Genomic DNA, 6049 nt, shown 5'->3' on the forward strand with positions numbered 1-6049 from the left:
ATTGTTGATTGTTATAGTTTATGTTGATGATATTATAATCGGAGGAAACAATAGCTTATGTAAAGAATTTTCTAAAGAGGTAAGAGTTATTTGCATTGGAGAATATGTTTTGATTATTAATTATCTATATGGTTGTGTTGCATGTTGGTATGGTGTTGGTTATGTTCCAGTGATTGTAAATTGTTTGGTTGAGCTTAGGGCGATGTGTTTTGGTCCCCTCTTTCTCTTAGAGTGGATTGGCATGTATGTTTTTGGTCTAGAAGATGTATTTTATTTTAGGCCAACTTGGTTCAATTTTTGATGATCTATCTTGTATATAAAGAATGAATATGATTGAGTAGATTATGATGAAGAGGATGAATGTAAGAGGATAAGGGAAGTATGTGATGTGAAGATAATCAACGAAATTGAAAGTAGAGAAGAAGAGTTGTGATTGAATGATATACGAGTCATTTGAGACTATGGCAAAAACAAGAGACAACGTATTGACAGTAAGATTATAATTGTGTGTGTTGATGTTGGTCACTTAATTTAGAGTTCAAGGAAAAATTCATGAACAGGAGATCCTTCTTTTGAAATCATTTTTGTATCTTTCCATGTTGTAGTTAGCATCAGGTTTGAAAGTCATCTTTTTGTATCTTGACCCAAGAGCAGTTAGCCTTGGTTTGAAAGTCCAGAGCAATGAGATCTTTCATTGTAATCTGATATTCATAGTGGATATATTTTGTGGGTAAGTGCTCACAGTGGTTTTTCTTTGTTTGGGTTTTCTTTGTAGAAAATCTTGGTGTCTGTGTGTTGGATATGTGTTGTTGATTAATTGTGTATGTGTTGCATTGATTTTTGGTTTAGATTGATTCACTCCCCCTCTCAGTCTTGCCTTGGGTTCAACACTCTCCTACCCATCACATGTCAGATACATTGTGTTTTCAACTTCAAATAATAAATCATTTAAAAAATATATATGTGTTGAGATTTTTTAATATCCTTAATATCTAATTGAGAAAGCTTCTAATTATAATTTTTCCTTTTGAATCCCATCAAAAGTTGATGTTTATAAAATGAATTTTGATAATTAGAAGTTATCCTAGCCAACATATGTAGAAGTTTTATTTTTTAGTGATTTTCTTAATTTGTTTTTTAAAAAATAGAGTAAATATTAAAGTAAAAGCTTTGGTAGTCTTGAAAGGTTTGATTATTGTTGATTCATTTAATTCTAGATGATTGGAAGTGGAAGCAAACACCCTTGTGGTGATTAATAGTTCAAATAATAGTCAATAGAAGGTTTGAAGCTTGATTAGTGATGAGGATGATGAATTTTAGATTTTTAATAAGTCAAATTAATTTTTACCACCTATTAAAATATTTTTGTTTTCTCTAGAAACAACAAATTTCTTAGTAATCTTCATAACTATCTATTTCTTCATTATTATTTTATGATTGTTTAATATCAATTCTTTTTATTTGATATATTACTATTAATTAGTACACACTTTAGTTTATAGATATCTTCATTGTTAATTTATTATTTGTCAAATAACATTCATAATGATGACTCCAACATTTAGTGATGAGGGTGATGAATTCTAGAATTTTAGTAAGTTGAATTAATTTATACATTATATAAAGATATTTATGTTTTCTACATAAACAAAAAATTTCTTAGTAATCTTCACAACTATTTATTGTTTAATTGGTATTAAACAATGTTAAAATTATAATAAAAAAATAAATAGTTGTGAAGATTACTAAGAAATTTTTTGTTTATGTAGAACATAAATATCTTTATAAAATGTATAAATTAATTCAACTTACTAAAAATCTAGAATTCATCACCTTCTTCACTCAATGTTGGAATAATCATTATGAATGCTATTTGACAAATAATAAATTATTTCATATATTATTATTAATTATTATACAATTTATTTTATAGACATCTTCATTGTCAACTTATTATATGTCAAATAGCATTCATAATGATTATTCCAACATTTATTGATGAGGATGATGAATTTTAAATTTTTAGTATGTTGACTTCATTGATACAATCTATAGAAACAATTTTTTTTAGTAATATTCATAACTATAAATACAGATCATCAACCTTATTGACAAGGTCGGCTAAACTCTAAACCCATAAACCCATAATTACAAAAATTACATCACACGATATCACCGGATCAATATTATTATTTACATTACATAGCATGGACCTAAATCAAGTAACCAAACAATTATATCCTCTTGGGATTCTGCTAATACCAAGATCTAACACGCTTCACTTGTCGGTAGAGACCCTTAGTGAAATTTTAACCGGATCCAAATAAGACAACCATAATAGCACACCATCCAAAGAAAAGTCACCAAATGCTTGGGATATGATCAAGAAGCACCAACAACATGAAAGAAACTGATTCCATAAGCCGGACCCAAAATCCACTGACCAAGTCACCAAAACAACATATCGGTAAAGCTAACTGGGAACGCTAGAAGCTGGTAGAGCCAAAAGCTAGTAGGTAAACCCAAGAACAAGTCGGTAACCAGAAATACCAAAAGCGATAACCAAACCATGAAACCACTAGAATATAGAAAGCATGTAACTATTAGAATAAGCATCCAAAATAGATTCTAGAGGTTTGATCATAGTGGATCAGAATCACAGCCAAAACCAAAATGATCACCAAGACTAACCGGGATAGATCCAACCGTGATAGTCTCCAACTAGGATATAGTGTTGACATCAATGACAACACTTAACCAAATCCAGCATATTGCCAACATTATCAACTTGTTGGAGCAAACAAGACAACCTCAATGACAAGGAACTATGCAACTTGTCGGAGCCAAAACAACTATAAAAATAGCCTAAACTAAAGCATAATCCATTCTGAGAATCACAAGGAAATCATCAAATGCCTCTAGTAGAAGGGCGGACCAAGGTAAACCAACCCAGAAAGCTAAAACCATAAAAATTACCACTAATAGGGTAGTTTAGCACATCCATAGGAAAGAGTAGTGCATAGACCATGTCTTTTAGCACATAGACCGATTATTTTAGTGCATCCAATAAAAAGTGAAAAAATAAAAAATAGAGGATCATGACACATATAACACATATAGTGGCACATATAACACCCAAAATAGCACATAGGATACATATTTTAGTGCATACAACTCACATTTTAGCGCATACGACTAATTTTGTAGCGCATCAAAGACAAGGACTAAAAATGGACTCAAAAATATTTCTGACAACTCAAGAAAATACATAGGCTTCAAAACAAATTAGAAAGGGACGCATTATCATTATAACTCAAGGAAACTAACAATATCAAATAGAAATTGAAGTATAAGATACTATCCACAAACACAAACATGGCTTTCGGCAACATATAGAAAACCACACTTGACAATAATAGAAAACCCAAGACTCTCTAAAAAACCAGATACACAATATAAGACAATCATCTCCCTCATTCACAAGACACAATCATAATTGCAACAACTATAGACTCATCACAGTATACACAAAGAAAGCACAATGTTTTTCACAACAAGGATGTTGGATGTTGTCATGCATTATTGCTACTAGGATATGTTGTTGTCATTGATGTCAACATATTCCTCTTTTTTGTTCTGGTGATTGTTGATTGGGAGGATCTTATGATCTAGTTTGTAGTGTTGGTTTGTTGATCATTGTTTTGCAGAGTTCGGTATATCCTCTGGTATACTCTAGTGTGATCAGATCTGGTAATGATCTTTTGGTATATTTCCTATGATGGTCTTTTGTATCTTTATTTCAGATGGATCATGGTTTAGTACTCTACAAGTTATTTTTCTTCGTGACAGTTGTTGACTGGTTGTGTTCTTGAGCTTTCAGACGTTGATCGATTAAGATTTGAAAAGTGGTGTTGGTGCAGTTGTTCTTGGTGATTCTAACGTGCTTTCTGTAAGGGAAGTCGGATGCGGAAAATGCTCTCCTATCGTCAATTCAATAGGGGATCAATCAATAATGCCTTTTAAAATTATTTTGCAACACATTAAGATGACATAGACAGATGATTCAAATATCCAAACACGCAGAGAAATAACACCAAGATTTATGTGGGAAAACCCTTACGGGAAAAAACCCACCACCCAACTGAAAGACTACTTTATTTACAGTAAAAAGATTACAATAAAGATACAGTCTTAACAAAGAAGGTATTCATTCTCAGTTTACACGGTTCGGAACTCTGCTATAACATCATGCAGAACATTCAAGACTACAACAATGTAGCCTCTCTGCATCCCTTCATAGTCACTTTGTTCTTCTCTGATCAACACAAACCTATCACTTCACTATTCTCTGATCAACCGTCATTCAACTTATGCTCTACTTGACCACACTCTGACTTATACAATAACACCCCATAGAATACAACAATGATCACTCTGATCCTCTGACTGCAAACATGCCATCTGTCGAATCAGATCATTACATTCTTGTCAGTTAAAATAACAACTTTGGAGTGTAACCATCGAGTGACTACCAGTCGGTTCATGAACTTGTAGAAACCAATTATCCCACATTCATCTGGAAGTTGGGTCGGTTCATATTCAAGTACCCTAACAGAAACATTATGAGTGTCTACCTACTTGTCTTTTGGACTTCAGTCCAAGCGGCCATCCATAGTCAGATATTTCCCCATCGACCATCGGAAAGACTCCAAATGAGTTACTCTGATCCCTTGATGACCCAAAGATGATCCCAGTGAGACATCGGCAAAACCTTCCTATTGTCTCCCTGATCCTTGATTGCTGAAGGCGACCTCATCAGGTTTCGGCATAACATCAAAACTGTTACTCCAATAAGCAGAGATACACTGATGATCTAAGACAGAACCATCAGGTGTCGGCACAAGAAGAAACTCAAACTCTTGATCCCCGATGACACCGAAGGTGGATCCATCGAGCATCAGCATGACCATAAAACTTCACTCCTGATATTTGATGGCATATCAACCACTTAATACTAGAACCATCGGGTTTCGGTCAGACTTCAACATGACTTCTCTGATAACCGATAGCACTCTGATGACCCAAGGTGGATCCATTGATTATCGGCACAACTCCCATCCAGCCCTCCCGATAGCCGAAGTTACCCTGATGACCAAAGTCAACTTTGTTGAGTCATCGGGATGACTTATAAATAGCTATTCCGATATGTGAAGCATTCCAACGGGAAGACAAATAACACATCAAAACTTTGGTGTAGCGAATGACAACCATTCTGAGAAGTTGATTTCATCAGCCAAGGTTACTTCGATAGAAAGAGTCCATCGAGAAAGCACAACCTGATACCTTCCCGCAAGTTGTTCCATTGGGGTAAGTTACCCCGATCAACTTGAACACTAGTCAGGAGAAATCTAGGCATATTTCCAACAATATCCCACTTGTCAAGGAATTAACTGGACCTGTCTACCATGCCAAACACTTACAAACTCAACTGAGAACCATGGACTCAAAATCCCATCAATGTTGATATACCACTCGATCATAAACCATCAGAAAATACAATATACTTTGTGCACCACTGAGACACATGCAGAGAAGTCTCATCCCATTCATGGATACACCCACCTTCTATCATGCCACTGCCACTAGACACACATAGAAGCTATGTACTGAGAAAAACATAACTCTGACTCCCAGAACACAAACCTCACGTTCCCAAGGCTACTCAAATGTACCAACATTTGTTACAAACATAGCTAGAATAGTACCCACAGCAAGTGCTAGTACATCCAGCTATACATACCTTCATAGTATAACAAGATGAATTTCAAATCATCAACATATACAACCTGTTACTCACAGTCTCAAACTTCAAGTGCAATGGCAGTCACATACACACCAAGAAGCTCCCACTACATAGGAAATGTCAGAATTGAAAAAGATCATTTTTTCAACATTACATAGAAGTAAATAAAACCTTTGTACCAAGAGCATTCACAATACTAACTATAAACAAAGAACCTGCAAGGAAGTCTTCATAGCACCCTATATC

This window comes from Cryptomeria japonica, chromosome 11 (assembly GCF_030272615.1).
Source record: "Cryptomeria japonica chromosome 11, Sugi_1.0, whole genome shotgun sequence".
Taxonomy (NCBI): Eukaryota; Viridiplantae; Streptophyta; class Pinopsida; order Cupressales; family Cupressaceae; genus Cryptomeria; species Cryptomeria japonica.